Below are 23,855 nucleotides of genomic sequence, written 5' to 3'. Positions count from 1 at the left end.
GGTTTGAAGTTACAAACAGCATCTTACTGGTATCTGCAGATGTGTCATTGTTCTCTATAACAACAAACCTTACAGAACCAACTTAAAGTGCTATGGATAAAGGTGACTGTTTTCTAAGCCTCCTAACATAGGAGGAGTTGCATCTTCTACGCTGTGCATTTGCCCCAAAACATGACAAGGTAGCCCTCTACTAAATGATTTGAAACATTTATTAAATCATTAAAGTACTTGAAATCAAAGGGTGATGTTTATAAAGATTTACAACAAGCTGAGCTCATAATTCTCAGTTGTTTTTATCCCTACAGCTGTCATTTAGGTTTAGTGATGATGGAAGGGCATTTGGTCATGTGGCTCCTGCCATGTGTTGCGCTGGCATCGTGGTAACCCAGAGCCTCATGCAATCACAGGGTTTGTTTTGGAAGTGACTGTATCTAGAGTGTGTGATGCTGGGTTTAAGGCTGTGTGATACTGGTTGGTTTGACAGCACCCTAATCCTAGCAGCCTAGAGTGTAAAATGGTCAGAAAGATGCTATTAAGGCTGCTTGCTTGCTTTTGCTATCTTCTGCTGCTCTGAACTTTTGCCCCTGTGCCATGTACAACCCTGTCTCGGAACCAGCTATGGACTGAAACCTCTACAATCTGTGAGCTTTCTTCCTTTAACTTTGGGTGTCAGGTATTTTATCTCAGCAACAAGGAAAATAACTTAAGATTGGCCACGTGCTGAGCCTCACTGATGTGCTGAACATTGCCCAAGTGGCCAGACTAAGCATCTGCCAGGTAAACTGGCATAGGTGGCTAAGGTCAGGATGTGTTTTTAAAAGATTTACAACAAGCTGAGCTCTTAATTCTCAGTTGTTTTTATCCCTACAGCTGTCATTTAGGTTTAGTGATGATGGAAGGGCGTTTGGTCATGTGGCTCCTGCCCTCCATGTGTTGCGCTGGCATCGTGGTAACCTGGGCCTGAAGGTGGCTGTGCTTACTCTGTAACCTTGGTGCTGCTCTTTCAGATGTGGAAAGCATCAACAGCCTATGCTGTGTCCATCACCCAGGACGACAGAGGAGCTGACAACTGGGGGACCGACCCTGACTTTGTGGTAGGAGTCACCAGCCTGCCTGTGATTTGCGTTTCTTTGAAAGCGATTTTCCTGTGTTTTGTTCATTTGTGTGTTTGTGTTCACAGTCGTGGGTGTGGGGTTTACTAGTTGTTTTTCTTTCCAGAATGATGTGAGCAAAAAGGAACAGAGATGGGGCTCCAAAACCCTGCAAGGGTCCAGGCACCAGGAACACATCAAGTAAGAGCCTCTGCAATGCTGTCGCGAATGGGGGCCCCTCCGCACACTCAACTAGTGGGTCTTCCGCAGGATGGGAACAGGCCCCAGCAGGGACATCTACTGCTGACAGCTGAAGGGGCCAATCAGGCGTCAGAGTTGCTTTTGCTTATGGTATTGACCTGGTGTTCATACAGCAGATGAATGAATATAAGTCGTGGCACCTAGATTTAATGCATGCTTTTATGTATATGTGCTTACACGTGTAATTGGCCACCAAGTTAAAATGTCCACAATAGACAAGTTTCCTCACTTACAGTTCTGGGACTCCTGCTTCTGCATCTGGTGATTTTCATCAGGGCCCACGGTTGCCTAAGTTCTTTCTCTAAATAGGAGGCTTCTCAACTGTGAGATGTCATTGGATACTTTAGATCTTAAACACCCTCCTTCCTTTGATTATTATTATTACTATTTTTTCCTCCCTTTTATTATTGTCTGAAAATTATGGTGCTTTGCAGGATTTAGTCACTGGGGTGTTTGAACTGAATTCCAGGCTTTGAGAAAAGCCTAGAATAGGATACAGCGAGCTGTATCATCATTTCTGATCTGGCACTATCTGAAATGCCAGCTCTGGGCAGCTTGTTTTCTCTCAAGAAGCGATGATAAAAGGGCCTTTAAAATCATGCGCAGAGGTTGGTTTTAGGCCACACTGGTCAGGATTGGTTGTCCCTGTCCTGTATTGTAAAGGCAGCACTGCTGACCTGGTGACCTGCTTTGAAACATGGGGAAAGTTCCTGTCTTACTTGGCCACAGTATCTGGTAGAGGAGGATACAGTAAATCACCTGGAACAACAGAGTCTACATGGTGACATTTTAGAATATCACCTTTTATTTTTTGTATTTTTTTAATGAAACAAATTCTTACCATGTTGCTTAGGCTGGACTCAAATTTAGTCTTAAGTGTTGGTCCCTCCTGGGCTTGCCCAGCCCACGTTTCCCACAGAACTGAGTTGAGAAGTCAGAAAGCTAGGAGAGGGGATGAAATGGTCCTGGCAGGAACACCTGCCCCAAGTTGGTTAGGTCATCTGGACCTCTTCTGTTCTTGGTGGCCTCAGCCTGTTGGGCAGGGAATATGGACTGTCTGGGATGGCAGCGTCTGGATGAGTTAAGGTTCCATGAGGAAAATGTGGGGATGGGATCGTTTTTGGCACCCTGCGGCTCTTCCCAGAGTTCTGCAGGGGCTCTTCTTCTCTTGCTCATGGAGGGTCAGGTAGTTTCTAGGCCTGGTATGTATTTTAGCCACATTCTTGTGATGATTGTCTTTGTGTTGATGGTGTGGGCCTTGTGTCTTCTGGGCAGAAGGGCTCCATGCCCAGGTAGCTGTTGTGCTGCTCTGGGTTCTCATGGTGACAGTTCTTTCCTGGCTTGCCAGATTTTGACTAAATCTTGTGATGTGCCTCCTGCCTTTCTGTATTTAAAATAAAAAGTGGCTCTTAGGTGATAAATTCTGAATGTCTGTCTGGACAGGTATACAATGCTTGAGTACCTCAAATAAAGACAGACTGTCATAGGTATCCTTGGTGGCCTTGGAGATCTGGAGGAAGGGACCTTGACTTTATCCCCCCTTCTGCCTCCTGATGGTGTTTGTAGGACTTGTGTTCCTAACCCATTTGTCTACTGAAGTTAGCGGCCTTTCTCCAAATGAAATGGAGTTCAAGTTTTAGCTGGGTACCTTTGGGGCGGAGTTGGATGAGACCATGGTGTGCATTTGGTACAGCGTTCCTCCTTCCATCCATTTCTGCGCAAGAACCGCTGAAGTGGGTGCCCCAGCTTCAGGATAGTCAGGAACATACATAGAAGGTAGGCAGTTGATCAGCACCAAAAAAAGAAAGCTTTCAAGTTTGCAGAGGTGATGTTGCCTGTCTTTATTTATCCCATTGCAAAACAAGGATGCACATCCATTTCAGAGTTTTTTTCTTTCTGCTCTTACCTTTCTTCTCAAGCATATACAAGATAAGAGAAAACGTCTTTCAAGAACATCACACTCTCAAGGAGAAGGAACTTCAAACGGGACCAAAAGCCTCCCATGGCTATGGAGGGAAATTCTGCGTAGAACAGTACAGCATGGACAAAGTAAGTGGGCGACAGCTGTCTGTGCTGGGTCCCTGGTTGTGTGGGCTGCTTGTGGTGGGCCATGTAGTCCTTACGTTTTTCCTTAGCTTAAATGTGTCAAGTTGGTTTGTCAGGGGTGAGATCTGTTCACAGTGGGTCTCTGTCAGCTGACCCCACTCACTAAACTCTCTGGCTTTTGGAAGTTCCCAGAGGTGCTGGCGAATGGTAGAGAGACCCTAAGGGGAGATTAGCTGGACTTTGTAAATGGGACAAAGTCCAGAAACAACTGAGCTGCAGATGTCCTAGTCAGCACTACCTGTGTTTCCAGCTTATGGCCCAAGTTGTACCATTCCGTAGAGTAACCATACCTGTGGGCCCCTCATCACATCATTCCTGGAAATTGTGCTAGCAAGTAGCTGACGTCCCATGTGGCTTTACTGACCTCTGCATGTAGCATCAGCACCAACCAGGTGGCTTCTGTGAGCAGTCAGTGATGGGACCAGGCTGCCAACACCGAGCAGATGCTCATGGCAGCTGCTGATGAGCACAGCCACCTTTATGGCACTGCACATTGTTCCACCTAAGAGCAGGCGAGTGTTGGCTCGAGACAGCTGGCTGGTTTCTCCCTGGAGAATAAACAGTGCAGATAGCAGCACGTCTGTCGTAAAGCAGGGCAGACTTCTGCAGACACCCTTGCAGCAGTGAATTTTCAGGTCTGAGCAACTTGGTGTTGTTCAGACCGGACTGATGTGTTGCCCGCACTGTGGACAGAGGTGAAAGGATCAGCTGGCATTAGATTCTGGTGGGTAATTCCATACCTCTCCTCCTGTTGCATGAATCGAATTAAACATCTGAAGCTGGAGGCTGACTAGGTGCCATCTGCAGGAAAGAGACATGGACATTTGCTGTGTCACTTGTGCTTGTCCCACAGAGATATCCTAATGGTGAAATAGATAGTGTGTGCAAAAGAATCTCTCTGGGGCTCTGGATACGAGTCTGGTAGCCTTTCAGAGCAGCAGAGCAAAGTGGCAGACAGAACCTTCCATCAAGTAGGTGGCTAGGCTTGTGCTCACTGGAGGTCATGGGGTGTTAGTGCAAAAAGAGGCTGACTATATCGGGCCCCAAGTTAGGGTTAAGGAAAATGATCCCGGTTTATACAGCACAAGTCTGATTTAAAATGATTTCTCTGCTGTTTCTTGGGCTGTGTCTTTTGTTGGCCTGGATCCTGCTTATCCTTGAGCCTCCAACTTGGGCTTTTTCTAGCCGAGAAACTTTCCTAAAGAGCCCATCTCTTCCTTCCGCCTAACTTTCCCACCCTGAGACCCCGCTTCTCCTTCACGCTGGCCTTGGCTTCCCCTTCAGTTGTTGCTGCCATGTTGTGCTGTGGTTTGCAGTGAGACTCTTCTCTGGCCTGGCTTTTCAGGGCCAACACTCATCATTCTCATCTGTGGGTGGCTTGGTGTTGTGCAGGGTGCTCAGGGACATGTGGTGAGTGTGCAGAATCATGCTTTGTGGCTGACACACATACATGCAGGTCCTTACTGGCTCAAAGAATCACTCACTTCTCAGAGGGGCTGATAATAATCCCGCAACGGTGGACCTGGAGATGGTTGTTGCCTCTGCTGCTTCTTAGTGCTACTGTTCTCTGGGCCTACATGTCTAAGAATATTCAGCTTTCATCTCATGTGAGCACCATGAGACCAGCCTATTTTCAGAAAGAACTGACAGTTAACCTGGGAATAAGTGCTTAAACTCTTTGTAACTTGCCCTGTCTAGAACCTGCATAAATAGTAGTGAGGTCCTTCCTTGTGCAAAGAATTGAGGAACTAGTGACAGGCACTGCCAGAATCATATTTTGAGGAAGCACAGGAGCTGTCGGGGCTCTAGTTGTGCCATTGTCTGAGCACATGGCCAACTTCTTCTGGCTTCCTGTTTCTGTGGTCTCTGCTGCTTCTTATACCTCAGCCTTCAGGGTGGAGCTCCACTTGCACAACTGTGTAATAGCAAGTGTGATTGTGCCAGTAGAAGATTAAAGATGCTTTAGGAGCATGTCTGTTTCAGTCAGAAAGCTGTAGCTGTTGCCAAACATGGTGATCGTGACTGTCTTTTTAGAGTCATTTTCATGTAACTTTCTGAGTTACATGAAGTTATGCTGAAGAATCCCTTTGTCACAGTGGCCTCTCGCCACTCCCTCACTGACATTTTCTGGTTGAGATCCTAGAGGTCATGCATGGGGTATGTTACGGTTTATGTCGAGATGTCCCCCCAGAGCCTCATGCAATCACAGGGTTTGTTTTGGAAGTGACTGTATCTAGAGTGTGTGATGCTGGGTTTAAGGCTGTGTGATACTGGTTGGTTTGACAGCACCCTAATCCTAGCAGCCTAGAGTGTAAAATGGTCAGAAAGATGCTATTAAGGCTGCTTGCTTGCTTTTGCTATCTTCTGCTGCTCTGAACTTTTGCCCCTGTGCCATGTACAACCCTGTCTTGGAACCAGCTATGGACTGAAACCTCTACAATGTGTGAGCTTTCTTCCTTTAACTTTGGGTGTCAGGTATTTTATCTCAGCAACAAGAAAAATAACAAGAATGGCCACCTGCCGAGCCTCACTGATGTGCTGAACACTGCCCAAGTGGCCAGACCCAGCATCTACCAGGTAAACTGGCATAGGTGGTTAAGGTCAGGATGTGTACCAGTGGGGCGTGGGCATATGCGTTTGGATGTGTGTGTGTCCTTCCCACACCTGTCACTGTGTTGCCTGTCCTTAGCACCCATGGAGCGGTCCTGGGGGACTATGTACTGTGGGATTAGCTCTGGAAGCCTGGGTCTTAACTGTGCTCAACATCGGGAACCATTGGGCCCAAGGCAGCATTGTGGTCACACGATCTATCAAGGTGGCTGCACTGGGTAGAAGAATCATAGACACAACCAGAGACACTGTGCTGGTGAAGAGACACAGCTGGGTTCCGAAGAATGTCATTGCTGGAGAGGGCTGCTCTTGAGGCTGGGGTTTGCAGACCTCAAGGTGAAGCATGCCAAAACCCCAGACTCTGCTTCCTTACTTTACTACCTGGTAGACATGTAACATACAGAAGATTCCTGAACCTGTGCTCCCTGTATGATGGGGGCTGACAGTGTTGGTGATTGCGACTCTGGAATGAGCCAGTTTGGGTGACAGCAGCTGGTACCCTGTCTACACTGTATGCATACATCGGTGTTGATTCTGAGTCTGTGTTATTACTAAAATAGACCTTTCTATGCTTTAGTGTATTGACAAAATAAATATTTTTTGTCCTGATTTGTAGTTCTTACAGTATGAAAAAGCCTTTTTTCAAGAGAGTAAATGTATTGCCAGCAATGTCCATGTAAATGGCTCTTAGGAATTGTGTGGTCAGCTGCCATTATCTCTTTTTTCCATGCCCTGTTGCATCCAAAGCTCCACTCTAGGTCAGGCGTTGTGGTGTGAGAGCCCTGCAGCTGCATTGGAGGAGCCCTGCACCAGAGACTCAATGGCTCAGGCTGCAGTTTCTCCCGGGATTCTGGCCATGGGTGCATGGAGGAAATGCCTGCACCTGGGTTGTTAATGTTGTGCTAGGCGTGAGTCTGTGATATTTTATTTTTGGACTCTCTTCCAGTCAGCTGTTGGCCATGAATATCAGTTGAAACTTGCTAAGCACTGCTCTCAAGTCGACTCGGTCCGGGGTTTTGGAGGCAAGTTTGGTGTCCAGATGGACAGAGTTGACCAGGTGAGTGATGGGCACAAGAAGTGACCCCGAGTTCTGCTGAGCACAGTGCCTTCCACCCCAGATGGTGCTGGTGCTATGTGTGTCCTTTGGGTCACTCGTAGCAGTGTGCTGGGAGGGATGTCTAGAGAAGAGCCGAGGCCTCTTCCCCTGGGGTGCTCTGAGAGGCTGAGCCAGCTGGGTGAGAAAGGGGGGTAGTAGCATGTAAAGAAAGGCCTTTCTCACATGGGCTTAGAGATCCCTGTGTTGCTGTCTACTTACCAGATGGACTGGGGTCCTTCTTTAAGTGCCCTGGGCATAGGACACCCTTAAATTTATTGCCTAAGAATGTGCCAATGGGGACCACTCCCACCCATTCCCTTCCTATATATCACTGTGGCAAGTGCTGCTCAGAGTTCTTCCTGTGGAGCCCTCCTTTTCAGGGCTGCAGGCTGGGTCCAGATGTTCTGGCAGGCTCAAGCTTGAGCCTGTTCTGATTCCCTTTGGATCAGGGCCATTAGCCCCTTCCTTCATTTTGTTTCATGGCAGGCAGAGGCCTGGATGTGGACAGGCCTCAGTCTGTGTTCCGACTTTTTGACATCCTAGCTGTCTTGGAATTTCTATTCCAAGTGAAATGGGAGTCATGGTAATCCCTCACTCATGGGGCTGGGTGGGAAGCAGAGCAGATAGTGTGCCCATATGCCCACCATGGTGCCTGGCTCCTGCTGCTGCTGTTGTTATTAGTATTCATTTTGTTCTTAGGATAGCTTATTTGAAGGATGCGTTCCTGTGTGGCATAGAGAATTGTTCGAGATGGGCAGTATGTGGCTACAATACATTAGCTGAGCCTGATGTGCAGCAGCCTTCTGGGGAGGAAGCCACGTTGCCCTGGATGTGCTTGACTGTGGTGCCTGCCAGACTGTGAAAGTGGTTTGTTTTTTTTTTTTTTTTTTTTTTTTTTTGTGTGTGTGTGTGTGTGTGTGTGTGTGTGTTTTAACCAGCAGTACTCCAGATTGAACCCACAGCCTTGCACACTCTAAGCAAGCACTCAACTACAGAGCTGTACTCCCTTCCCATTTATTCATGCATTCATTCATTGATTGTTTAAGAAGGCAGCATTTCATCTTCACGCTGGCAGACTGTTGGATCTTGATACCAGGGGACTGGTGCAAGATAATTCCACAAAAGCAACTCCTGAGTTTACAGAGAGCATAGTATACAATTTAGAAGTGGGCAATACAAAGCAAGTAACAAAATGTTACATACTTGGCTACATGCCCTGAGTTGTATTGTGACAGGTAGACTAGCCTGGACCAGATACAAAGGAATTGTTTATCGTAATATAGAAACACTCTGGGCACAAGAGGAGTGGTCCTTTACTGGGTGAGCATAGGTAAAGGAAGCCCTTTTTATCACATGTGGATTTCCAGATTATCAGACTGGTTTCGGAAGCAAATTTGGTGTTCAGTCCGAGCGGCAGGACTCCTCCACTGTGGGACTCCTGAATATAAGGAAAGACTGGCCATGCACGAATCCCACCAAGGCACAGTCCCCACCTCCTGCCTCTTCCCACACTCCCTTGTGGTACAGCCACTTCCAGCACAGGCTTCAGGGTTCACCTCGGTGCTCTAGCAGGCTCTCCTGCTCACCAGCTGTCAGACCATTGGGCATCCTCAACCCATTGAAACTAAGTTCCCGTTTATCCCATTCTCTTTTTTCCCCCTTTTGACCTTTCAGAGGAAAGTTGGGGTAGAAATTATAGTTCGCAGGTTTCTGGGGTGGTCTTCTGCGTGTTTGCTTGCTTTTGACCACGACTTCTTGGGTCATCGTGCCAGGCCTTGTTGCCTCTGAGGTTAGGAAAGAGAGGTTTTAGTTCCAGCACCTCTGACCCTTCCATCAGAGGGTTCGTAGCAGTGAGGGCTGAGAAATGCGTGTTCTGTGTGATTTCTGTGTTTCATTGTAGCAGTGGTGCTTTTCAGACAGGGGTGGGTAGTTTTGTTTGTTCTGATTTTTTTGCTTGTAACACCACCCACGTGTAGGATCTTCACATGTAGCCACACAGTGTGTACACGCAGCTGGAAAGTAACCTTTGTGGGGCCACACACTGGAATTCCAGATAGTTGACGCATATTCCTTAGAGCAGTCACACTTTCCATCAAAGTTCTCCAACTGAGGCCTTGGTTACTAGAACCTGGACCCATCACCGGCTGAACGATGATGTCCAGCAGTGAAGGGCAGAGTGTGGGCTTTGAGCGCAGTATTAGGACCTGCGCAGTGCTTGGGTGTAGGGTGGTGAACGCACTGGGCCTGACCCTGCAGACTGCATGGAGAGAGCCTTCGAGTCTCAGCGGCATTGAGACTGCATGACAGTGTGACTTTCATGTGGATGTGTGTTGCTGCAGCAGACATATTTGGCTGGTAGAATGTCCACATGGAGTATTTTCTTTCTTTTAAAAAGCAAGAAAACAAACTGCGACTGAGCCTGTATTTAGTGCTGGGTAGAGTGGTTGCATAGGAAACAGATGAGCGTAAGCCCTGTGGTTGGTGTGGAAAACTGTGCTAGTGAAGTGTCCCATCGCAAAGGCCTCCTGTGCCCCTTTCTTGGCTTATTTCTTGCCAGCCTGCTGCCCGTCTCCGCCCTTTCCCCAGGAGAATGCCAGAAGCATGCCCACGCCTATCCTGCTCCCTGCCTGTGCACTAGACATTGTGGTCAGACGCAACTTGCCTGTTCCGGAAAGCCTGTGTTGTGGCGGTTCTTGGTTCTTTCTGCCAGGGTGCATTTTCTTGGGCTGTTTGAGCCCTATCTGCATGCACCTGCGATCATCTCGGACCGGGCCTGTCCTCTGCCTCAGAGTAAATCTTGTATTTTGTCACCTCCAGACTATTCCAAAGGATTCAGTGTCAAGGAGAGGGTGCAGAAAGATCAGATGGATAAAGTAAGGCTGTCCAGCTCCAGATGTGGAACTTTCTGCCCGCAGGCCCAGGGATTCCTGCAGCCCCCACTCTGTGTCAGTTGCTGTTTGTAGCTACCATCAGGTAGGCACTGTGCTCGTGGTTCTGGCCATCTACCCACTCAGCTGGCATATGTCACTACGGCAGCAGTGGACTGGCTCCCAGTCAAGGTCTGAACTAGCCAGTCTTGAGTGCTTGGCCATAGCATGGCAGTGAGGGAGCTGTCACTGGATCATACTGCTGTTTGAACTTTGATTATGAATGGTAAATCAGACTGGGAATTGAGTTAATGTGAGACCATTTGTAGGGTCATCCTGCCCTTGGCTGTAGTGGTGGGTGGCATGGTGGAGCCTTAGAGCTCTGTTCCTATACAGCTTGTGGCTGACCTCACAGCCTCTCCTCGGGCACTTCCCCATGTCACCAGGGTCCATGGGAGAACCCTGGGGCACACCGCACAGGCCGAGGGGTCTGGAGAAAGGACTAGTCACAGCCCAGTTCTGAAGAGCTGGGAAGAGTTTGTTAGGAAAGTCAGGGCTAAGAGAGTGCAGAGCAGAGGGCACAGCATATATTTCGGTGTGGGGGATTGAGGGATCACTGCAGGGCTGGAGAAGGGAGCCGCACAAACCATGTGAGGTCCTCAAGTTGTTCAAGGGACTCTGGAGCCCTGGATGGGCTTAGCAGGCAGAGGACAAGAGTGGCATCTGCCCTGAGTAGCCCCTGTCTGCATCGTGGGAGATGGTCTAAGGTTGCTGTGAAGAGGTGGCCCCAGAGGCCTGAACAAGGTATTGTCTTAGGCTGGAATTGCAATGGGAGATGCATCTGATGTTATAGATGTAAAGGTGGCAAGTGGCTGGGCTGGGGTTTGTCTTCAAGGGCCCAGGAGGAGGGAGGAGCCAAGTGGCCAGTGGGGTGACTGTGGAGCTGGAGAATTTGGATGAGCATGTGTGGTAAGTGCTTATGATGCCTGAAGTTCGTCCAGTTTAGGGCTGCGCCTGTCTGATGGAAGTGTCAGGTCAGAGGATGCTGGGCAAGGAGGCTCCTCGAGGTGGCAGCAGGGAACTCCAGGAAGTATCTGGTGGCTGGGGCCCCTGGTTTAGGAGGACGGAAGGAGCTAATGAGTGAGAGAGTCAGAAGTTGTGGCTTTGCGGTTGGGAGTTGAGGAAGTTTCTGTCTCTTGTCTGTGGTTGATGCCAGTGGTAACCAATGACTGCTGGGCTTGTAAACGCCGTGGAAGTAAGCATGCGAGGCTGGCATTGCCTCTTGTAACCCTATGCGTGAGGCATCATGATTCCCCCTTGGAACTGTTGTGCTGTCATGGAGCCTGGTGCTTTCTAAGTGAGGCCACTGGCCAGGGCCCAGGCTTTGCTATGAGGCCGTCCTAAAAATATGATGGGTCGCTGAGGACTCGAGTCTGCAGTTGTCGCTGTGGTGATGGAGATCAATGTGAGGCCAGTGACCTTCTGTTTTGGAAATGCCCAGCCTGTCCTGTCTTGGACAAGGTTGGCTGTAATAGGCATGAGGGGATCAAGGGCAAGAGTAGTTGCTCTTGTGAATCTTGGAGCCAGGCCAGACAGGACAAGGAGGATGGAGCAAGGTTTATATGGGTAGGAAGGTGGCAAGTGCGAGAGGCTGTGGTCTGTAGGCAGTCACAGGCTGGAGTGTAGCTCAGTGGGAGGATGCCTGCGTCCCACGTATAGACTGGCTTCCCTTTCTAGCATGCAGAACAGAGGTGGGTCTTGGTGACGGAGTCACTGTGAGGAAGGCTGAGCACAGGGATGGTGTGGGAGGTGATGTGGATGGGGAGTGGATGTGGACAGAGAGATGCCCCTGCCTGAGCAGCAAGCCAGAGGCCTCCGCTGCAGGAAGTGGGATGAGAGGACTGGAGCCACCCTCCCAAAGCAGAGGGCAGGAACCAGGGCAGTGATCTCACTGCTACCCTGAGGCTACAGGGCAGGCAGGAGTCACCTGGACAGCTGGGCAGGGATTGTTCTAGAAAAGGTGGCAGACTGTCCAAGGTCAGTAGGTTTGGGAAAAGGGAAAGGTTTAGTCAGGAAAGCTGAGTAGCCAAAGCTTAGACTCAGCAGAGATAAGTCTAGGCCAAAGGCCCTTAAGAGCTATACAGCTAGATCTGTTGGGCATGGCGGCTAGGAGGACAGGTGACTGCTCTGGCCAAGGCGGGAGTCCTTTGGGGTGGGCTTTTTGGCTCCCCTGTGAAAGGATAGGCACAGGGGAGGATGGATGTGAGCCAGATTCCTTTCTGGTCTCCTTTGGGCAGCTGGAGCCATCTGTGCCTGTGCCGCAGGGAAGTGTGGTTTTGCTACCTCGAGGGGCTGCCTCTTTGGGCTGCACTCTAGTGTGCCATGTGGGGAAGCAGTGAGCATCCTGAGCTGGAGCACGGTGCTCCCATCAGCAGTGGTGCAGCTCTCAAAGGAACTGGGGAAGGTCATTAGTTTCTAAGAACCCCACCAGCCTGTGCTAGGTCCTGCGGTTTAGGGCCTGATGTCACAGCGGTTTCCCTGGGGTGTAGCTGAGAGCCCAGTTGAAATAAAGTGGTGGCATCCCAATTACAGAGCCACGTGGAACATCTGGCCAGGCAGGCCTGTGTGTCCTGAGGACCTGTCCCCACACAGCAGAGGCTTGTAGGCAGGGTGGGGGCAGGCTTGATCAGGCTTGAGCAGCACAGAGGTGGCTTGTCCCTGAGCAGATGGCTGTGACACTGACTAATGGTCAGCAGTGTGTGTGGCTGTACCTCCGCGAATCTGCAGAACACAGGGGCAGAACTTAGGCTGCCTGGTCTGTTGAGGGATCTGGGGAGGCTGTAGCATTTCCGCAGGTAGGGAGGGGCAGAGGAGCACGCTTCTGATTTCTTTTTCCTTCTCTGCAGAGTGCGTCGACCTTTGAAGGTGTGGCACAGGTATCGTCTGCCTACTAGAAGACTGTCCCTGTTCAAGCTGGTGAGTGTCACCCACACAGCCAAAGCGCTATTTGGTCTTCTCTGGAGGAAAGTCTAGGGAAAATCCCAGGAGGAAAAGCAAGATTGGAGAAACAGCCAGGAGCAGAGGGACATGTGTGACTGCCCCCATAACCCTGCCCCCTACATTGCAGGGACCCTGGAGACACAGTTAACCCCTCTTTGCTTCGGAAAGTAACTCTCACAACAGAGCCTACACCAGAGTCCCTGTGAATGGGGGTCCACTTAAAATTGGGAAGCAGAGGCCCACTTTTGCTCACTTCAGAGGAAATACCTGCCAGTAGGTGGCGTGTGCCCAGAACCCCAGCACTCTGAGAGCCTGAGGCAGGAGAATTGCAAGTTCAAGTGCTGTCTTGGCAACTCAGTGAGAACTGTCACAAGAAACATTACACCATGAAAGAGCCCTGGGCTCAAGTCTCAGTGGGGTGAGGGGGCGGGGAGAGGAGAAGAAGGAGGGGAGTGGAGCTCAGAGTTACTGTAGCTCCGCTGCAGGTGCCTTGGATCACTTCCCGATTCTGTGGTCCCAGACCACCCTTGGCACTTTGAAAGTCATTGAGGACCACAGAGAGCCTCCATGGAGCTGGATGTGTTTATTGGTATGTATTCTAAATTAAAATGGAGGAAAGTTTTCAATTCATGTAAAAATAAAACTATGGTAAGTCTGCTTATTAAGTTTGCTTTTAAAAAAACTACTGTGAGTTCCAGAATAAGAAAATTTAGGGGAATGACATCATTTTATGTTTTTCTAAATCCCATTACTAGAGGATGGTGGATTGGGGTCTCATATCTGCTCCCACATTTTGTCTGTGGCAGTGGCCAGATTGCTTCTACAGTTAAGGCAAACTGGACACAGGTGGACCAGCAGGTGGGAAGGGAGGGCCCTTGGTGACCTTGGGGTCACTATGGTGTTCTGTATTTTGCCTGGTGCGTGTGGGCCATCTTTCTTTAAAGGCTAGTTCTGCATCCTGGGAAGCTTCCCCAGAGTGACAACATCATGCTGCAGCCATTAAAAAGACAGTAGACCTACAGATTATCCTTGTTGTCCTGCGATTGATCCCTTTCATTATACTATTGAAGAAAATCACATTTGTTCTCCATCTCCTTGGTGCAGTCTTTAAGTGACAATGCTCACTCTGGCACCTACTAATTTTCTAGAACTCTTTAATTCTGCTTGAAAGCATTAATTTTCCTGTGGGTAACAAATACTGCTATAAGTTTTGACATTTGACAGAATGATTTGATTCATTTACTTTGGAGGAAGTGTCTGCCAGATCCCCAAATCTGCATAACCAGAGTTTGTCTGCCACTTGTTATCTTAGGGAAAATCATGTTCCATAAGAAAACTGTTCAGCTAGTGCAGAGAGGCTGTTCTCTGAGATGCACAGGAGTGCTTTATGACTATCCCATTTCTGCCACACGAAACACCCAAAATGCATATGTAAAGGTCAAAATCTGCTGAAAATCAGTATCTTTTTTTAAAACTTCTTTAACAACAATAGACTTGCATCTTTTCTTAAGGATGCCTGCTTCTTTGTTTTTTCAGCATGTGGTGGCAAGTAATGTGATGATGGGTTATGTAAAAGTATTCCAGCAGGGCTGTGCTGGTTCACACCAGTAGTCCTAGCTACCGGGAAGCCTGAAGCAGGAGGATCAAAAGTTTGAGGCCAGTTTAGGCTACTTAATGAGACCGTCTCAACAAAGCAAATAAAAATGACTGAGGATGTAGCTCAGAGCTCTGGAGTTCACTTCCCATCATCTCAGAAAAGAATACGTGGGAAGCCAAGGTTCAGACACAAGTGCTGCTACATACAGTGTAGAGAGCTGGCCCAGTTGGCAGGCTGAGCACAGTGGGGTGGGAGAAGTGTGAGCTCTTGGTGGGGCCAACTGTTGCTGCAGAAGGTCACCCTGCTTGGGCTTTCAGCCCAGGGAAGTGTTCCGAGGTGCTGTGAGGCAGACGCCCTCTTTCCTTCCTCTACAGCGAGCCAGCAAAGCCAGCAACATGAGGGCAAAGTTTGAAAATCTCACTAAAGAGAGAAGGCAGGAGGACAGGTGGAAGCGGAGAGAGCACAGTGGATGGCCAAGGAAAGGCAGGAGCAGGAGGAGGCTCGAAGGAAGCTGGAGGTGGAGACAGAGAAGCTGGCCCAGCGCGTGAGCATGCGTGGCCAAGGGGGTGCTCGTGCTTGCGGTGGCTGCCACTTTGCTCCGCATTCCCAGAAGTTCTCAGTAGAAAGTGTTTTCCACTCAAAGAGTCAGCCACACAGGCTGGCAGGGGTCGGCCAAACCCATCTGCCAAGGTGGCCTGCCCTGACCTCTGGGGCTGGTCTGCCACTTTTCCCTGTGGTCTGCACACTTTGACTAGAAGAAGAGGTTACAGAGGCCGTGGAGGTTGGACAGAGTGCAAGGACTCTCTTTCCAGGATTTTTTGGCGGGCTTTGGCTCTGCTCTGCCACCTGCTCATCAGGACCCACGGCTGACAGCCTGGCTGGTTCTCTTGGGTAGTTGAGCAGTCGAGGCTGAAATAATGTACACGAAGCTGCTGGGCCAAGTGAGGTTCTGGATGTTTTCTCCTTACAGCAGTGCTTGGGTTCCAAGAATCCCCAGCGGGAGGAGGTCGGTGTGCAGAGGCAGGGGTGCTGGGAACGGAGGCATTAATGAACAAGACCCGATTTGCCTTAGTACAGGCAGGCATGTGATGGGAAGCAGAGGTTCGTGACAACACTGTTTTCCTGTTCTTAGTGACTAGAAACACCTAATGACCTGTCCTTCATAGTTTCTATAAAGTAAGGTGTTTGTTTGTTGTTCTTTGTCACAGAACACCCGAATACACACAGGCACTCTTTACTTGCTGTCTCGTCTTTTTTTCACGTAATTGGGGCCTTCCTTATTTCATGACTGGATTTTAATCTCTGTCATCTGGGACACAACAGTTTGACCTGCTTGCTTGAGAGGAGAGATTCGAGTAGGGTAGTTATTGTTTAGCCCCTTTCTTTGCAGGTTGCTTGCTGAGTCCTTTTCTGTTTACAGGCCCCCCTCCTCCCCAGGAGTGTGCTGAGTCTCAGGTGGACCCCCTCCGTTACTTAGGAGCACCCCAGACAGGTTGGCACAGTGTGTCCTGGCAGGAGAAGCCTATGTGTCAATCCACACTGTCTGGTGGCTGCTGTTGAGGAGGCTTCTCACCCAGCTGGGTTTGGGAAGGGCTGGAGGTAGGCCCTTCGGCCTGCAGCTGTGTTTGTGAAGTGATCCAGTTACCCTGCAGCCAGGGGCCTGGGTGCTGAGGCTGGTGGGCCCAGTCCTGCCCTTCACGGCTGCCCGGGACTCAGGCCTTGGGTTTTGAACCTGTGTAGGATTCCAGGTGACAAATGCTTGCAGGTCAGGCTAGTCCACAGCGATGCAGAGACCTGTCAAGGACCAGGCCTGCTTTGCTTTCCAACAAAATGAGACAGTGTTTCGTTGTCCCATGGGGGAGGTGTGCCATGGGCACCTGGGGTTCAGATTATGCCTCTACGGTTCCCTGGCTGTGTGTCCTCCACAGTCCTCCCTGGAGCATGCAGGCCATCAGTGTGTTTCCTGTGGCTGCCATTTCAGGTCACCCTCACTGAGCTTGAAACAACACATTCTTCACTTGTGGCACTCGGGAATCCCCAGAGGTGTCAGAGGGGCTGCATTCCTTTGCAGGCTCTGTGTGTCTGTCCTTTTTCTAGCTTTTAGAGGCCCTTGCGTTTCTTGGCTCGTGTGACTCCAGACTCTGCTTCCATCCTCACATGTCTTGACTGCCTGTCACACTCCTCCTTGTCTTATGAGGACCTCGTGATGACATTGGGCCGACCATGGAATCAGAGCAGGGGGCATTATTTGTCTACTGCATTGTATCCATGACGGCCAAAGAGTCACACTTTCCTCCCACTCATAATATAGTCCCCTCACGTCATGGTCCCTGAGAACCTTAGTCCACTACAGCATCAACTCATCATCTATATCCCCTCAGTGAGTGAGGACTCCACAGCGAACTATAGGCCAGCGCCAGCACTGCAATTGTGCCTAGTGCCCAGTGAAGTGCATCTTCCAGGCGTGGCACCGCGAAGTGCTGCAGGCCACCGAGGTCTTTCCTCTCAAGGTGGTCTGCTGACTGCATGACTTTCCTTTGCTGCAGCAGCTCCTTCTCTAGGATGTGTGACACTGTCTACTGTTGCATCAGGCCCATTCTTCAGGCTAAGGTACCTTCCTTTTCTGAGTTGCTGGTGTCATCGAGACGGTCATGACCTTCTGGTTGCTATTTTTCTATTGCAGGAGCAAGCCAGAGCCAAAAAGGAAACACCCCCTGAGTCCCCCACTCCTCATTCAGCTGAGGAGAGGCAGCCTTCCAGCCCCATCTATGAGGTGGGTGTTTTTGTTTGGTTCGTGAAGGCTTCTTGAACCTTTTGCAGTGCCCGTGTGGATGTTTGACGTGCTGTGCTCTGTGCCCACACTGGGCTTGTGGTGTGGCAGGGTTCAGGGATGGCATCCTTGGAGTGAGGCATCCTCCCCGTTGCCCTTCTTTACCTTTCTGCACCTCCCTGCAGTCAGACTGCCAGCTGAGGAGTGGGTCACTGTCTCCCTACAGCCCTGGGTAAGTCGCTGGATGCCAAATGCTCAGACACATTGGTTTTGTTGGTCTTCTTTCACAAGCCTGTGTGTGTTGAGCTGGCTGCACTTCTTTATGGGAACCAGCCTCCTTTGGCACTGAGGCGCCACCACCAGTGTCACTCCTGTGGCTCTGATGGTGTGTTCCCAGACACCTCCCTTCTGTGCCACATTGGTGCCTCTCACAGACCTGCGTTCTTGCTTTGTCCCTCAGATGCTAACCTGCCTGACAGCTCCTGGCTCCCCCTCCACTGTGGCCCTTGTCCTGTTTCCTGTTTCCCCCATAGCCACTCTGGGCTGCACATTTACTCTTTTATCTAAATAGCACTTTGTGTCAGTGAATTGCAACTGCTGAGGACTCAAGACACAGGGAGGTTACAGACCCGTGAAAGCTATGGAGATGCACAGGGCCGGGCCTGGGTATTCCTGGTCTTACTCCCAAATCCAGAGAAAGCCAGGCCTCCCAGCAGCATCCTGCAAGTGCCATTCCTGACCACTTGCCTTGTTTTTTGTGACCCACAGAGGGCACCTGGTCAGAAACATTGGAGCCAATGTTAATGTGTGCTTCAGGATGCCTGTTAGAACTCAGAAGTCATATGGTTTTTTTTTATTTAAAAATTTTTTTAGTCACGCAGTTTTAAATTATAAAGTGTGTATTTTCTCTGAGTACCTTTGTCTTTGAACATGGTTCTTTTGGTGGTTCCCTTGCCTCACTCTGTGCGGAGGATTTGGTTAGAAGACAAGAAGCTGCTGGCTGGTGCTGATAGGCAGCACTGGACAGGACAGAAACCTCAGACCTAAAATACAAACAGGCTAATTTGAACTCAGGATGGAATGACTCGAGCCCTGGGGATGCAGTTTGGGGAGTGTATGGTTCCTGGTGAGGAGAGTGGACTTCAGTCCCTTCAGGATTTGGGAGTGTTGGGGGTAATAAGGACTGGGGCTCCCTGGATGAGAGGTCAGTCAGGACTTTGAACTGATGCCTTCCTGACTAGTGTCCTTTTCCTCAATCCCAGCCGAAGCTAGGAAATAAGTCCCCATGTCTTAGGTGGCATTGACAGTGTAGCTGTAAACTTTGTAGGTGCCAGCCAGGCCACAGGATATGTCCATTTGTTCCTTTTCAGGATGCAGCCTCCTTGAACGCAGAGGTCCTGCAAGTGAAAGTGAGCCCTAGCATGTGTACAGTGCAGAGGCCACAAACTACCTTCCCACAGGCCAGCAGTTAGCAGAGCCTGGGCTATGATCCGGAAGCCATCTAGGACACCACCAAACCCTCTGGCCACTATCAAGCAGGTACTGTGCCCACGCTCCCATGCCCTTCCTGGGAATGGGGCTCTCTGAGAGATCCCACCCAGCATTATTCCCCATGAAGAATGTGTTCAGGGTTCCTGTCTGCTCACACCCCCACCCCCGAACTCTTTGTTTCCCTGTTAGAATGGCCCTAGGCACAGTGGTCTCCAGTGGCAGCAGTGGTCCTGGGAAGGTCCCTGGTATTCTGGGATACAGGGAACCTGGGGATAGGTCTGGAGTCAGGAAACGGGCTTCTGTTACTGTGGCATTTCCTCTGGACATCAAGCACCTGTCTGCTGCAGGACAACCTTAAAGGTGACACTTTCTGCGGCTTGAAGATGGTGCAGGTGTTTCACTTAGGTCAGTGTGGTGAACCTATAGCACGCCTGCTGCAGTGGGTATGCGCAGAGCCCTCTCTGTTGGCTCACAATCCAAGTCCCGCCAGAAACCCAGCATTGAATTAGGTTATTTTTGTAAACTAAAACCTCGGTATTCAGGTTTAATTACAGCATTATCACTTTGTGATACATAAGTGGGTTTTGTGTTACAGTTTGAGTAGTTAGTTGGTCTCCAAAAGGTTTTCTGCCCCTGATCTAGGTGAACACTGCAGTTTTGCTTATTGTCCTTTAATACTGAGGTTTCCTGTAGTACGCCAGGTCCAGCACAGACCCCTTATCCCACATGGAGCAATGTGGTAATGTGGTTGGTATGGAGGGCAGGAGCCACTTGGGCTGAGAACACACGTGACGGGGGGGAGGCCTCTTACCTTGACAGCGTCACAGGCATTGATTGCCCTGTCCCTTCTCTTATTCACTTCCCTGATGATGCTAGATATTTTGCATTTTAAAAGTTATACTCTCAAAATGGTCATGAGAGCCATGTTCCCTGGGTGATGGCAGAGCTGGGAGTCCATGGACTTGCTCTTGAAAGCTGGAGTCTTCTCTTGAGTTTCCAGGAGGTGCCTCCTTTCCTCTCTCCTGCTGCCCTCAGAGTGGAGCTCACTCACTGAGATTTTTTCCTAGCAAGTGCTCCTGCCCCAAATCTTGGGAATCATTGTGTGAAAAGCAGTTACAGTGGGGAGGTACAGGTGGGGACCAGCTGCTGCTCAACTGTCCCCATTTCCTTTCAGAAGAGAACACCTATGACGAGTATGAGAACGACCTGGGCATCACAGCCATCGCACTCTAGGACTACCAGGCTGGTGAGGCACCTGAGCAACTTCCTGCCCTTTGTTCCTGCCAACTCAGCCCCTAAGAATCTGACTTTTCCAGTGATGCTGCAGTTTCTATTTTGAAATAGTTTCAGTTACAGAAAAACTCCCAGAACAGTGACAAGGATTCTCATGTCTCAACCTGGTCCTAATTTTCTGCATGTGTTCATGTACAAACACATGCACTTAACCACTTCAATTGCATTTATTCTCAGAACCATCGGGGAGCTGCAAGGTCCCCATTGCCCCTAAAAACCCCATTTGATGTGATGGCACGTACCTGCAATCCTGGCTATTTGGGAGACCAAAACAGGGGAATGCAAATTTGAACCCCGTCTGGGTGCATTAGCAAAACCCTGTCTCAAAAGAAATAGAAGTGTTGGGGATGTAGCTCTGTGAAACGCCTGCAGGTGGCCCCCATTCCCTCCCTAGTATTTCAAAAATATAAAAACAAAACTCGAAAACTGCACTGTGCATGTCTAGGACATCCAGGGTCTCATGTGAGTACTTCCAGCACTGTCCATCCTCTGGGAGGTCACTTGTGCACATGACCCACCCCTCGGCGTTGGTCCTTTTTGGCCCTGTTCCTGGGCCGTGTCCTTCCACAGTTGGCCAGGGCCCAGCAGAGTTGGTGCTCGCATGGTAGGAAGGCCACAGATACAATTCGGTGCCTCCCTGTGCTGAGTTGTCTTTTTTTTTTTTTTTTTTTGGTACCCAGGATCGAACTCCTGACCTTGTACTTGCCAAGCAGGTGCTTACACCACTGAGATAAATCCCAGCCCTATCCGTATGTTATTTCTGTGGCATTGGTCACTATCACCTGCCAATCCACACCACTCCAGTAGCAGTTGATGACTGCGAGGCACTATGGTGAGTCCCCCATGTCCTGTCTTCTCTCAGCCTCACTTGGCCTTGCCTGACAGTAGCTTCCCAGTTCCTCCTCCCTGCTGAGTGGGGGCGGTAAGAGGCAGAGTGTGGCCTTTCTGCACCTGCTATTATTTATTCCCCTATCTATACATTTCTCTTGCTTTTTTTTCTTTTGAGGCAGGGTCTCTATTCGTAGTTGATGCTGGCTTTAAACTCACTATGTAGCCCTTGAACTTGTGCCATGTGATCCTCCTGTCTAAGCCTCCCGACTGCTAGGATTATAGATGTGCACCACCATGCCCAGCAGCACACATGTTTCTATTTATTCTTCGATGGGTTCTCTGATATTTTGGCATCTGTACGTATGTTTGAGTTCATCCCGTGACCTGCATTCCAGCCGTCACCTGGGCTCCTTTCTAGACCCCTTCCTGTGTTCAGAACCACCCACCCTGACCACCCCTCCTACATGTCCTCGTCCCCCTGTGCCCTGTGACTGGTGCCACCCTTTCCTCGCTCCCCCCAGTGAAGGTGGGAAGGAAGGCGAGTTCCCACCCATCCTGGCCATTTCGCAAAAACAGTGTCTGGCCAGCGTGGGTGTTTTTGGAAGACGCCGCTCACATTTGTGCGTCCCAGCCTTACGCGGGCTGTGGCTGCCTTCTTCTTCTTGCTGCATGCTCCTCCCAGCCCCCCTGGAAATGTTTTCCATTTGTGTCTCTCTCTTTGCTTTTTTCCCAGCGCGTGGTGACGAAATCTCCTTTGACCCTGATGACATCATCAGCAACATAGAAATGATGCATGAGGAAGGCTGGCAGCGCAGCGTGTGCAAGCGCCTGTACGGGCTCTTCCCGGCCAACTATGTGGAGATGTGGCAGTAGGCGGCCCGCCTGCCCTGCGGGCCTGTACAGAATCACACTTCAGATCATGCCTTTGCTGGTTTGGGGTTTTGGGTTTGTATTTTTTGTTCTGTTTTCTGAGGGTGAGGAGGGAAATATACATATTGATTTTATATTTAATACTTCTACTGATGCTTTTGAAAATGTTGATGCCACAGAATGTGCTAATAAATTGTAATCATGTTCCCTAGGAGGACTTTGGTGATTGTTTTTGAACTTTTTTTTTTCTTTTTTTCTTTTTTTTTTTTTTTGCCAAATTGCCTTGTCATGTGTAGCCATTTCAGGTACCTGTGGCTCTCCTGAGGTCAGCAGTGCATGTTGTCTGTATGTTTGTCATGACTGTTGGGTCTCCCAGGACTGATGTCCATGTCTGCAGCTCTGGGAGTGGCTGACTACATAAGCTCTGTGGGGCAGCAGTGTTCGGAAGTGGAGGGAAGACCCGGGTCAAGAGTAAGACTGGTGGGAACCCCTGGAGGGGTGCTGGCTCCCCTGTCAGGTGGGACACCCCCACATCTCATCCCATGTGACCCAAGGTTGTGCGAGGCTTTCTCCTGTGCCCCTGTCTTATCCCTATCTCCATGGCTCTCCTGACCCCTGACTCCTGCCCTGCTAGGTGTCACCACGTCCTTCCACTGTTCCCTCACTGCTTGTCTTACACACTGGCCCACAGTGAAGGGCCCTGGGCTTAGAGGTGAGCTTAAAGCTAGTGTTGGGCCTGGGTGCCACCCAGGGCTGCTCCCATGGCTGTCTGCTCATGCAGGGGGGGGTGACATGTGTGGCTGGATGGCCCCCAGTTGGGGGAGGCAGGTACCTTGCTGTGGACTGCCAGAAGGATGCCCTCATCAGGGGGTTGTGCATTTTGCCAAAATCTCGTGTTTAGTTATTAAAATGTGATTGAGTTGGCTAAAATACGACTGGGAACAAGCAAGTGTTCCTTCCCGTTGTGCCACGGTGGTCTCTTTAAGCCACTCTGTCCATACTGCCTGCTACTTGCAGGGGGAATACCTGTCCTTCCTGAGACACCAGGGCCAGTCTTGTTGGTGCACATGATTGGGGGACAGATCCACGGAAATGTTATGACTGTTGGGGACACTTGGCGGTCCTGATGTGCATGTTTTCTCTCTGGAAGTGATTTCTGCAGTCTTGCTTTTCCCGCTATTAGGTTGGGTTTTACATACAACTTACTGTATCTGGATTTCTGTAGTATACCTCATACGTATGATTTTTTAAAAATCAAATATTCCGAATAAACCTTTTTTTTTCTTTTTTTTTTTAACTGATTTGCTGTGTGATTTGCTTTGATACTTGGTCACTTTGTTCTGCAGTTGAAAGTGCCTTTGTGGGTGTCAGTGTCCTGCATTCCGTGAGAGACCTGGCCTGGACCACCCTCCAGCCAATGTGCCATCCTGCTGCTTCTCAGGTGAAGCAAAGTCCCCTTCTCAAGGGCACGTTTTATCACCTGAAATGCACCCTCAAATCTTTATTTGAAGGAAGTCTCCAATCAGAACAGAAAATGCCATATTTAGCAATCACTTCTGAGCTGCAGCTCTCAAAATGAATCCTTCAGTGGTTGCCGTGTAGTCAGAGGCATTAGTTTCCTTCAGCTCACACACCTCAGGGCCTGAAGGAAGTGCTGAGCCTGGGCAGAGGAGCTGGTGTCTGCAGCAAGGGCCTGGCTCCTGGACCTGCCCTGGGCTCTGGCCAGTCTGCTTTAAAAGGAACAATCATGGATGAGGGACTAGCCACCTCTTTGGAAACCCCCAGGGCAGTGGCAAGGGAGCTGGTGCTCCCTCCAAGGTGGACAGGCAGACCTTCCTTCCTGGGCAGCTCCCAGACCCAGTGCCAGCACAAGAGGGCTTTGAACCTTTGGGAAAAGGCACTCTGTTATACCTGGAAGCAAGGGAAGCACAATGCAAATCATAGCTGTGCAACGCTTTTATGTTCGTGTCAT

General features: G+C 49.9%; 1 pseudogene; it reads left to right on the top strand.

Moving 5' to 3' along the window:
- Window positions 1–22,097, top strand: part of LOC134470344 (src substrate cortactin-like) — a 28,498-nt pseudogene extending 6,401 nt beyond the window's left edge.
- Window positions 22,098–23,855: the final 1,758 nt, after the last annotated feature.

This window comes from Cavia porcellus, unplaced genomic scaffold, assembly GCF_034190915.1.
Source record: "Cavia porcellus strain 051 isolate PalLab524CR breed Dunkin Hartley unplaced genomic scaffold, mCavPor4.1 scaffold_25, whole genome shotgun sequence".
NCBI classification, from domain to species: domain Eukaryota; kingdom Metazoa; phylum Chordata; class Mammalia; order Rodentia; family Caviidae; genus Cavia; species Cavia porcellus.
Note: the sequence above shows the minus strand (reverse complement) of the source record. Positions and strands in the feature narration are given on the sequence as shown.